The 12,749-nt window shown below is 42.7% G+C and overlaps 1 long non-coding RNA gene across 1 annotated transcript in view; it reads right to left on the reverse strand.

Moving 5' to 3' along the window:
- LOC112544776 (uncharacterized) overlaps window positions 1-12,749 on the reverse strand; it is a 237,484-nt gene that overhangs the window by 84,736 nt on the left and 139,999 nt on the right. The gene's annotated exons all lie outside the window — the stretch shown is intronic.

Below are 12,749 nucleotides of genomic sequence, written 5' to 3' on the forward strand. Positions count from 1 at the left end.
ACAAACTTCATAAAGAGTCCAATTTCTTCCTTTGACAAGGCTTTCGGTGGAATGATGAGACATTTCCAGCAGGCACCTAAATGACATGTCTCAGGATTAAAGCAGATTAGCAGCTCCACTTTAAAGTCCCACTCACCGTGTTCATGTAGGAAGGACTGAGACGCATTGTATCACATGCTGTAAATTGTAAGACTCTCTGTGTTGTACTTTTAAAGAAGCAAAATGCGGAGATAAATGTTACTTACAATCTGAGATACTTTTTTTTCCCTGGATTAGAAAAAAATTTATCCTGAGGCTTTCTTTGTAAATTAGCCAGCCCCCTCTAATATACCCACTGCTTCCCTACAGCAACACAAAGAATATGGTAACACTCATTAGAGTGCTACACAAGGGAAAAGTCTAATTGCTGGATTTACATTTTGTAGGCAATGCGTATTTATACTAATAATTCTATTTTGTGCTGCTTTACCAGTCAGAAAAGAAAAGAGCATATTCTATTATCCTTCAGGCCTCAAGCATTGAGTTGGCTTTAACAGATCCTGGAGAGATGGGCTTTCATATAATTGGCATCTACCCCCACCACGCTCTTGATGTTCAAGCATATTTCCTGCAGTTCACAAGGAGGGCATGTGATTCCTGAAGGATTTTCAACCTTTAATATTTCTTCTGTTTTAGGGACCATCTACTCATCTCATCATTACTGCAGAGCTAGCCCCTTTGCTGATTGAAGTGGGACTGGAAAAGCTCAGCATTCTAGCCTGCAAATTTGAATCTCCAAGTTTTATTATCCATGATAGTCCTCTCCCACTCCCAGTTCCTAAAGGGAAATTCTCTGTTCACTGATTATCGAGCAAGATATTTTAAATACCCTTTAGAAATTTGCACAGCACTTATCATTTGCAACATGAGAGGCAAAAGAGTATTGATATAATATGAATAATAAAATGATCTGTGGCCATTTTAATATTGCTATTAATCAGCCTATATATTTACATTGCAGCAACATTAAAAGATTTGAAGAATCACTGAAGTATAAATATCTAGGGTCTCTAAAGAATGCTTTCTAGTATTAATACTTTACATTCCTGATGAAACCAGGAAGTGCTGAAACCCTGGCAAAAAAAAAAAAAGAATTTCTTTACATAAGCCTTTGCTGAAATGCTTTCAGACCTGGAAAAAGGTTCAGCTTTTCATTCAGACTTTGATCAAATAGTGATAGAAATGTAGCCGTGTTAGTCTGGTGTAGCTGAAGCAAAAAACAGGACTATGTAGCACTTTAAAGACTAACAAGATGGTTTAATAGGTGATGAGCTTTCGTGGGCCAGACCCACTTCCTCAGATCAAATTGTGGAAGAAAATTGGCACAACCATATATACCAAAGGATACAATAAAAAAAACGAACACATATGAAAAGGACAACTCAAATTTCAGAACAGAAGGAGGATGAGGAGGGGAGGTAAATGTCTGTGAGCTAATGATATTACAGGTGATAATTGGGAAAGCTATCTTTGTAATGCGTAAGATAATTAATGTCTTTCTTTAGACCTAGGTGATAAGTGTCGAATTTAAGCATGAATGACAGTTCAGAGGCTTGAAGCAACTTCTCTTTGAAGTCTTGTGTTAAAGCCTCTTTGAAGCAGGATTCAGGTAGTAAGGTCATTGAGCCAATGCCCAGGCTGGTTGAAATGGCAAGAAACTGTTTTTTCTTTGTGATTGTGGCAGGGTACCACCCACCTCCGTCCCCCTTCTCCTGGGAACAAAGCGAGAACCACCAGCCCGGAGGCCTAGTCCAGCACTCGCAGCAGGCCCAGAGGCCTAGTCCAGCACTCGCAGCAGGCCCAGCGGCCTAGACCAGCACTGCGGGGTGGGGTAGGGGGATCCGGGCCCTCCCTCTCCACCAGACCCCAACCCAGGGCCCTAATGGTGGTGGGTGGTTCCCACCACCGGCTCAGCGGGGGGTCCTCCCCCAAAACATGCCAAGCCCACTGGGGGGGGTTTCCCGGCCCCTTGCCCTGGGTTGCTTCCTACCCCCAATCTGGTGGCCGACGGAGGTCCCACCTGGCGATGCTGGGTTGCCGGCAGCGGCCTCGTCCGACGGTCTTGTCCCTGGGGCAGCTGCACAGGGGCATCTTCTGCAGCGGGGCGGGCGGCCACCGGGCGTCAGTGTTGGGGGCGGGCTCGCCCCGGGGCTGGTGGTGGTAGCAGCAGCGGCGCCTCCTCCAGCTCTGGATCTGGCGGCAGGTCTGGTGGCGGGCCTGCAGCTTGGGCCGGAGCTCCTGCCTCCCCAGCAGTCTGCCCCAATTGAGCAGCCCAGCAGTCTTTTATAGTGAGGCTGCACTTCGAGCATGCCCAGTAGGGCTGTGGGGGAGGGGCGTGTTCTGCCCAATAAATGGGCTCCCCTTCCTCCTGCTCAGTACGGGGGCAGGTTAGCCCTGTCACAGTGATCCTGTCTAATATCTGTTTTGTGGGCATTGATTCTTTGGAGAAGTGTCTGAGATGTTTGTCCAATGTACATAGCAGATGGACACTTTCGGCACATGATAGCATAAATTATATTTCTGGATGAGCAGGAATATGTGTTCTTGATCTTATAACTCAATTGATTAGGTCCAATAATGGTATCAGCAGAATGAATATGTGGACAAAGCTGGCAACGGGTTTGTTGCAAGGGAAGGTACCAGGCTTGGTATTAGTGTGGTATGTCCTATGGTTGTTGGTAAGAATCATCTTGAGGTTAGGTAGTTGTCTATAGGAGACTATGGGTCTATCTTCCAGAGCCTCTCGGAGTTTAGTATCCTGTTCCTGTATAGGTTGTAGTTTATTGATAATGTGTTGGACAGGTTTAAGTTGGGGGCTGTAGGTGATGCCAAGTGGTGTTCTATTGTTGGTTTTCTTGGGTCTGTCTTGAAGTAGATGGTTTCTAGGTATTCATCTGGCTCTTTCAATTTGTTTTTTTATTTCTCTGGGTGGGTAGTTGTGGTTTATAATAGCTTGGTAGAGATCCTGAAGCTTCTGGTCTCTGTCAGTGGGATTAGAGCAGATGCGGTTGTATCGAAGGGCTTGGCTATAGACGACGGATCGTCTGGTGTGTTCTGGATGGGAGCTGGAGGCATGTAGGTAACTGTATGAATCAGTGGGTTTTCTGTAGAAAGTGGTGTCTAATTTTCCATTGGTGATTTGTACTGTGGTATCCAGGAAATGGATCTCTTGTGTAGAATGGTCCAGGCTGAGATTGCTGTCAATTGCCCCTCTGCCCACTGTCATGCTGCTTCTTCCCCCTGCCCTGAAGCTGCCCCCCTTCTCCTCCAGAGCCTCTTGCTTGTTGCGCAGGATGTGTGAGGGAAAAGAGGAGGGTGCTGATGTCAGGGTGTCCCTCCTCCCCCCACTCCTATACTCCATCTTCACAGAGAGAAGGAGATGGAGGGAGCTTGGCAATGCAAATTTCTGTCACTCACACACACTGTGTGTGTCTTCGTCATTCTCACCCACACACACTGTCCTTCATTCTCATCTCATGACTCAACACACACATGGGGAGTTGTTACCTTTTTCACCACTTGTAAAGTGTGTTGGTTTTGGTTTTTGACTCGTCTGTGCATTTCATAATTTCCAGCTCTCTCTTACACTTAAATGTAATTCTTTGAGGAGTTCTAAAATGCTGAACTTGTGGAGGCTGGAGTCATTCTCCATGTGGTAACTGCTGCATGTCCCCGCGGCCCATGAGATTGTGTCTAGACTACATCCCTTTTCTCGAAAAAGGGATGTAAATTAGACACTTCAAAATTGCAAATGAAGCCCGGATTTAAATTTCCCATGCTTCATTTGCATAATGGCGGCCGCGGGTTTTTTTCGACACAGGGCTTTTCGATAGAAAAATGGCAGTTTAGATGGAGATCTTTTGAAAATAAAACCCTTTTTCGAAAGATCCTGTAAACCTCATTTTTAAGGAGCATATTTTTCGAGAAAAGGGATGTAGTCTAGACACACCCTGAGAGAGGCAGAGCAGAGGGTCTCCACATGCTGTCCTCATCCACATTCAGTGGGTTTAAGGAAGAGCCAGGGTAGGAGTAAACCTGCCTTAACCCCACTGCTCCACCACCAAGAAGCCCTCTCAGTTAAATGGTGCCCAGACAGAGGCTGCATCCTGAATCCCTGTCCTAGCCCTGAACCCCCTCCTGCACCCAACCTCCTGCCCCAGACATGAGTCCTCCTGCACCCAAACTCCATCCCAGAGCTTACACCCTGAAACCCCTCCTGGATCCCAATCCCCCCCCCCCACTCCAAACCCCTTGGCCCAGGTCAGAGCCTGCACCTCAACCCCTACCCCAGCCTGATGAAAGTGAGTGAGGATAGGAGGTTCAGGGGAATGGAATGAGCAGGATTAGGCCTCAGAGACGGGGTGGAGCAGAGGCAAGGTCTCAAAGAAGGGGCAGGAAGGAAGTGGGGGCAAGGGTATTTGGGTTTGAGGTAGATCTTACACTGCACTTCAATTGAAAAAGTGATCTTGTGGTTAAAAAGGTTGGAGAGCACTGCCTTAAAGACAATGGCACTGTTCTTGTGCTTAATCTAAGTGCTTAAGTGATTCACCTGGATCAAGGTCTAAGGTAACAATGCAGCAAAGCACTTAAGAACTTGTTTCAGTCTAGACTGTCCCTGTTTCAGAACAAATCTAAAGTTCTATTGACTTTAATAGGATTTAAGAATGCTTGTAGATTCTATGCTGAATAAGGATGATTTTCTAAATCAGGGCCTAAAATAAAAGCGCCTCAACTATCCATCTTCTTGTTGCGGTTCCAGCTGTCCTTTGCAGTTGCAATGAACATGTGTTAGCCTCAAACACAGCAACAAATTGACAAAAGGGTATAAAGCATCATTTAATCTGTGGAGTTAGTAAATCAGCACCCTATAGTAGTAAAACACCCATTCTTGGCTAGTGTGGGTTAATTTTTAACACAGCAGAGAAGATTCCCTGTGCAAAAATGCAGATGTGTACAAATGCCACATTGTGCAACGAGTGTGTAATCACATGATTCCATGTACAGATTTTTATGCATGCAAGAAGGGCTCTGAAGGTAAGACCAGGTACATATTTGCCATTGCAGAAAGCATTGGAAACAAGTCATTGCTAACCTAAAGCCTCAATGCTATCAGTGGCACACTCTTTAGGTGGGAGATAGGAAGATTATGGAAGTAATGACAGGGTGTGCAGCTCCAAAGATACCATTCAGACTGGAAAAGAAAATCTCTCATTAGAGAGTAATAGGAAATATGATGAGACTTAAAGAATGCTAAAAATAACTCAATTTTCTCCAAGTAACTTATCTAGTGTTTTAAGTTTTTCAAGCAATTGCTGTGGTCTCTGGTATAGAGAGAAAGAAAATACAAAATAGAAAGCCTTTCTTCTTGCTGCTGTCAAATTCATGTATGATAACAGCATCCTATTCAGGGCTGCATTCTTCATACCACATAGCAATCACACACACTGCCTGTCAGATGCAATGATGCACCATAAAACAATCGAAGCTAGAAACAGCCAAAGTGAATGCCTTGGATTTTTTTTCCTCCTGCAACTTGGATGAGCTGGTACTGTTTTTCAAGCCCTGCTTGAGCTCAGCTCAAACAATTCTACACAGGCTTAATTATTTCCTCATTTGTAAAGTAACTTGTTTCTTGGAGGATCTCTGATGTTAATTATTGCAGTCTGTAACTGATCTGGAGCCATTACAGAGAAATCAGTTTGGGGGTGGGAAGGAAATATATCAGCCCCATCTTAAACTTTTCACAGAAAGCATTTTTTACAAAGCTAACATTATCATAGAAGAAACATATCCAAACCAGGAGAATAATTAGCATAAAGTAGGCATATGCCTATTGCATTCACCCCAGCCCAACAGACCACGGCTCCATTATAGTTTGACACAGTGAATACGGCAGAGGTCAGTCACTGGTGCTTCAGAGAAATCCCAGTAGCTAAGTATAGAATTTCAAGCGCAGTGGGGCTAATTAACCTGGTAGGTTACACCTGTGAGAAGACTTAGGCTAGACTCAGAAGCAATTGGGGATGGAGCCTATCTGGGCAGGAGAAGACAAGAACTTTTATAAAGCTAAGAAGTGAGAACAGAATATGCTGCAGTGTGGGACTGCAGTCACAGTTTGGCCTAGTGATGAGGGGAACCAGAATCTCTAGGATCCTGGTTATGAAGGAAGAGGTTTACCCAGAAGGGGAAAATCCTGTAGTCATCTGGCCAGAGGGTGCAAACAACCCATATGTAGCCATTACAACCCCCATGACAGCAGGGAGCAGTAAAATTCCTTCTTTGCGCACGCGCACGCGCACACTCACACTCACACTCACACTCACACTCACACTCACACTCACACTCACACTCACACTCACACTCACACTCACACTCAGAAATTCCACAAATAGGGCCTACCCAAGAAACTGTGCACCACTTGATTCTCACTTTGACTCTAGGGTTGCCAGGTGTCCGGTATTGGCCCAGACAGTCTGGTATTTGTGGCCTCTGTCCAGTTAAAAAAAAAGAAAATACTGGACATATAAAAAATACCAGACATGGGCTGCAAGGCCTTTTCTTCCCCTGCTGTGTCTGGTGGGAGCGGAGGGGATTTAAAGGTGTGTGTGTGTGTGTGTGTGGCTTTTTTTGTTTTCTTTTCTTTTTCCTCCCTCAACCAATTTTTTCCCCGCCATGTTTGGTATTTTTTGTGAAAGTATCTGGCAACCCTATTTGACTCTTAGGCTAAAGTTTCAGTGATGTATAGTGCTTAATGCTATCATTTGCACAGGGCTGATGGTTACCCTGAATCAGTTGTGAAAGGAACTTAAAATTTCTTATAGGTACTGTCCTATTGCAACCTAGGTCTCTGCCAGCTCTGTATGTAGCTCCCTGCTGGCTTTTGCCACAGCTCAGCCAGCTCTTGCCGGAGCTGTGCAGGAGGGTGCACCTGCTTACTTTCACCTTTGCTCCAAAGCATAAGATCTGGTTGCCTTTTCTCAGCATGCATCATTACAAAAGCTGGGCCTATTCCCAGATTTTCCACTAACTTTAGTGGGAACAGGACCCAGTCCATAACCCTAACCCTAACCCAGTCCATTGTTATCAGCTTTATGAGACATTAGAGAGCTCTTTAATTTGGCTGGTCAATATTCATCATGTTTCAAAATTTAAATGAAATGATTTGTCAACGTCAAAGACAGAAAAAAATATTCAAAAATGTTTTCCCCCCATCACTGATTGTCATCCCTTGTGATGTGTCTAATTCAGATTGTACACTCTGCAAGGCAAGGACTAGCCATGTTTATTTACCTAGAGAAATTCCTGAACACCTAGCCAGTATACATATCACAATAAAAAGTAGAAGGAGCAATGAACTTTCTTTCCAATTGTTACTTTTTGGTGTTCTGCTCAAAGGCCCTGAGCTTTTTTATGGTTTTAAAGTAGATGACTTTTCTCCTGTGCATGCTGTTAAATGAAAATTACATCCTTAGGAGCTTTCCATGTGGTGCTTTGTGGTATTTTGAAGACTGTGTTGTGTGTTCAAGTGATTGGAAGTCAGTGCCATGGACACTTAGGAGCCATAACATATGGGAGAGGAGGTTACTGAGTTTTTGATATTTTAGTGCTACATGATAAACAAGCATCTTACTTTGGTGGAGATGGCATTTGACATTGCATTGTATGACATACTGGTTATGATGGAGAAATTATTCCAGTTCTTCTCTAGAACCATTTTTTAGTGCAGTTACTGCACCAGACTGAGCCACTTCTGAGGTGCCTATCAATTGGGTATTCAAGTGCCAAAAGATTAGCACAATTTTTGTATATCTTGTCTTATTTTTCTATCCCCTGCACACATTCAGTGAATGTGTAGGCAAATTTCTGTGTTTATAAAAAAAAGTATCCACACTCTTATTTGGAAGAATGCAACACACACTTACTACTTTATCTTTTACCTCAAATTGATTCCATTCCATGATCAGTTCCACAACAAATTATCTTTGTTTAAACAAACACAGCATTTTTGTAAGTTTAACAGCTTTAATTGTTTGATTTTTCAAATATGTACCAGTTAGCCTGATGCATGCTTATGATCTACAATATTGTAGATTCAGCAGTTATTTATTAAAGGTAATGAAAAAATGCAAATGAAAAAAGTATTTACATAAATATCTGCAACCACCATGCATTATTCTTTTTGTCCTAATGAATACAGCCACAGTTTTCTTGTTTATTAAGTGACCAAACACACATTTATATCAAATAGCTATTCCATGAAGTCATTGCTTTCTCCAAGTCGTTAGACACATTATGCTGAAAGAAGTGACTTTATGCACATTCAGCTTTTTCAATAAAATATCTCTGATTGAATGACCAAATTCAAGCCACACATAAGTCTGAACTCTGCAAAACTTGCAGTCTGACTGCCATCCACCAGGAACTCCCCTCATAAAGAAGTCTAGCAAGCTGTCATTCATTCATTCCATCACCAGGGCTCTGGTGCAGAACAAAGCTAAAAACTTTACACTAGGGAAATTGAAACTGTTTCAAGTACAGGAGTCAGTGAAACTGCTTTAAAACACACAGAAACATTTCCTCTGGGACAGGCTTTCCTAATGACAACAAACTTTCCCTCTCCGAAGAAGGCTGTAGGAGGCGGATGTGTAATATGGACAGAACTCTATCTATTATACTTCCATGATCTCCATTACCATAGTATCGGAGTGCCTCGTGATCTGTAATGTATTTATCCTCACAACATGTCCTGTGAGCTGGGAAATGCTATTATCCTCACTTTACAGATGGATACTGACTGGGCTGCTGGAGTGAGAGGGGGAGGAGCCTGAATGGGCAATTGTTTGGGGCCCAGAACTTCTAAAGTGCCCAGGATTAGTGGCAACAGTAGCACCCAGAGCATCTCACTCTTTAAATTGCTGCCAGAGCCCCATGCCATGCGCTCCAAGCAGCTCAGAGGGCCAGCTGGGGATAGGGATGACTGGCTGTCCTAGCCCTGCCCCTTTTGCTCGAGGCCCTGTCCTTTCTGGAAGTATGGAGTTACTCCTCCTCCCCCCCCTCCCCCCCACACACACTTTGCCCAGGGACCCAGCAATCCTGTCAGTCCCCCTAGATACGGAAGCAAGAGAGACTAGGGTACAGTCTATAGAAAAAGCTGGATACTGTAGCAGCGACTCTTAGTACCCAGGTTTATAATCTTGGGCTCACAGGTTTTTTGCTCTGTAGACATTTGGGCGGAGGCTATAGCTCAGGTTTTGAAGCCTAGAGAGTGAGATGGATTATTTTTCATCTATAGACCCAGGCTCTGAGACTCATTGCCACAGGATCCTACTCAGTGTGTATCTGGACCCTGAATGATTTGCCCAAAGTTACACAGGGAGATTGCAAGGAGCTGATCCTGAAATATCAGAGAGTGTCTATAAAGGGACATCCAGAAGCATTAATCCAAATTAACTAAAGAGTATGAATTTAAAATGGATTATTTAAACCTGTGTTAATATCTCCATTCAGAATTACAGTGGCCTTAATCAGTTTAATTTAATTCACTTGGGATTAATTCTGAGTAACAGCATCCACACAGGGATTTAATGGAATTTAACTATTGCACTATACCCATTTAGTTAATTTGGGTTGATTTTCCTGGATGTCCCTGTGTAGACAATGGAGGGAGAGGAAGAAAGCGAAGTGTGTAGAGTAGATCCATATGTATTTCCCAGCAAAAATAATCATATAGGGTATGTCTACACTACCCCGCTAGTTCGAACTAGCGGGCTAATGTAGGCATACCGCACTTGCAAACGAAGCCCAGGATTTGAATTTCCCGGGCTTCATTTGCATAAGCGGGGCTCCGCCATTTTTAAATCCCCGCTCATTCGAACCCTGTGCCACGCGGCTACACGTGGCACGAACTAGGTAGTTCTAACTAGGCTTCCTAGTTCGAACTACCATTACTCCTCGTGGAATGAGGAGGAATATCTGGGTTCGAAAGAGCGGGGATTTAAAAATGGCGGAGCCCCGCTTATGCAAATGAAGCCCGGGAAATTCAAATCCCGGGCTTCATTTGCAAGTGCGGTATGCCTACATTACCCTCCTAGTTCGAACTAGGAGGGTAGTGTAGACATACCCATACTCACCCAAGGGGCTGGATGGGGAGTGTTTATAAAAAAAGAAAAGGACAATTCAGAAACTTCTCCTCTATGTCACTCCAAGTTGAACTAGAGAATGAAAGTGGATAAACAGGGAGTAAAAGGGCTTCATCTTCTGAAGCAAGTTTGCTTCCCAGAACACCACACACCTCCTGACAAGTATTCCATTTTCTAAAGTCATGTCACCTCAACAGGAGCCTAAGTTCTCAGCACCTTGCAGAATCACTCTCTAGTTTGGTGTTTCATATGTATCAGGCACCACATGCAATATTATGGTTCTGACACAATTAACAGGAGAATAATTTATTCTCACAAATTCTTATGGACTGCTCTTTTCACATGGACATTCAAATTACTCAGTCATTGACATCTTTTTAACAGTCTCAAGGTTTCATCTGCAATAATACTGTTCTGAATACTGATTTTAAAGTATTAAAGTTAATACTGTACCATAATAATAAAAACACACTAAGAAGAGATGGGAAAATCAGTGAATTACTTTTTGTTTCCTATATAGACTAGGGATGGTAAAATTGTAAAGCTTGCAGGAGGTTCAAGACATTTAGAAAAAGCACCTAATCCTTCAAAAGTTTAATAGAACATTGTTAAAATCATCTGAACAAACTAAATTTGTATAAATGAACTAAAAGCTTCACAAGAACAAAATTTCTTCCTTTTTTTTGGTATTGAGAACACACTTACCTGTGGTATTTCAGTCATTTTGCTTTCAGTCACATCCAAAGTTAAGAAAAGTAGACATGTACAAAAAAGGAAATGTGAAAAATTATGACTAAGGTTCAGCACAGATTTACACAAATACTTAACTCCATGCCCTGAAAATCATCATCAACTGATCGAAAAACATTGCGGGGAGAGGAAATTGCAAAAAATGCTGCCAACACTTTTTTTCCAATGTTTCATCAAACATCTTGGCTGCAAAATAAAATTTTGATGGAAGAGATTGATAAAAAAAATCTATTTTTTGAAAATTTTTCCTTACAGGGTTGCTAATGAGAACCTGAAAATATTATATTGTAAAGGAAAATAACTCAAATATGAAAACTGTAGGTGAAATCCTGGCTCCACTGGAGACAGTGGCAAAACACTTGGGCTGTGTCTTGACTGGCAAGATTTTCAGCAAAAAAAAAAAAAACTTGCCAGCTGTCTACACTGGCCGCTTGAATTTCCACAAGAACACTGACGATCTCATGTAAGAAATCAGTGCTTCTTGCGGAAATACTATGCTGCTCCTGTTCGGGCAAAAGTCCTTTTGAGCAAAAGCTTTTGCACAAAAGGGCCAGTGTAGACAGCTCAGATTTGTTTTGCGCAAAAAAGCCCCGATCGCGAAAATGGCGATCGGGGCTTTTTTGCACAAAAGCGCGTCCAGATCGGCACAGACGCTTTTCCGCAAAAAGTGCTTTTGTGGAAAAGTGTCTGTGCCAATCTAGACGCTTTTTTCCGCAAATGCTTTTAACAGAAAACTTTTCCGTTAAAAGCATTTGCGGAAAATCATGCCAGTCTAGATGTAGCCTTGTTGTCTTTAATGGGACAGGATTTAAACAATCTCCCTAAAAGTATTCTTAATCTCAAGGTGCAGAAGCAAACATCAAGAATACAATGCTGTTTTGCGGCTAATGTAGTTATGAACTCAGCCTCCTTATTTTTCAAAAGAATGTGCTGCAAAATCTGACACTTCAGTGGCTTCCTAAAGAGGACTCTTGGGCCTCCTGAAAAAGAATTAGTGTCACATTACACCCAGATATTCCAGGCTTAAAACTCTCCAGAAGAAGGTATAAAACATCAGTTCCTGTCATTATCCTGACCTTTGCTATTTTTTATCATCACAATGAGCATTTGTAGTATTATGATAAATATCATTTACATTTTACTCGCATATTCATTGGCAAAGTCACACTTTGCTTGTGGCATTCTATCATCAAATAGACTTGTGTCCCTATTTGGCCGTATATCTCATAACTCATTAATTACTCTAACCTGCTATCAGGATGGAGTATTAAGGTTAATTAATAAATTAATAGTTTGTTGTTATCGGAGGCCAGGATTTCCGCTCTCCAGTTAATTGAGAATAAGGAGCAATCCATCTTGCATTGGCACAGTATCTTTCATACATAACAGGACAGTTTCTGTGCTCCTGGGAGGCACAGCCTCAACCCAGGGGAGGAAGTACAAAGGTGACTTGTACACCTATTTTGTACTCTCTAGAGCAGTCCCGGAGGCTGTTTTAATTTATGAAAGCCTCCCAGGGCTGCCTATATCCAACATAACACTTAGACACCACTGTTCAACTGTACCCCACACATCCCATGTGCTTACCTACACTGGCAAACCTCCTATTCTGGGGGCGAGGCTGTCCTGTGATAAGTCTATTTTCCCGTAAGCTACCTGTGGTATCTCTATAGCCACAGTATGTCACTGAAGGAGCATATAGGACCCAAACTGACCCAATACAGGTCAGTAAATAAACTGCACTGAGGAGCTGAGCCAAACCCCATTTACGTGTCTAGACAGGCTCCCTTTACTTTCAATAAGTTATACCCTAAGGGAGTT

This window comes from Pelodiscus sinensis, chromosome 4, assembly GCF_049634645.1.
Source record: "Pelodiscus sinensis isolate JC-2024 chromosome 4, ASM4963464v1, whole genome shotgun sequence".
NCBI classification, from domain to species: Eukaryota; Metazoa; Chordata; order Testudines; family Trionychidae; genus Pelodiscus; species Pelodiscus sinensis.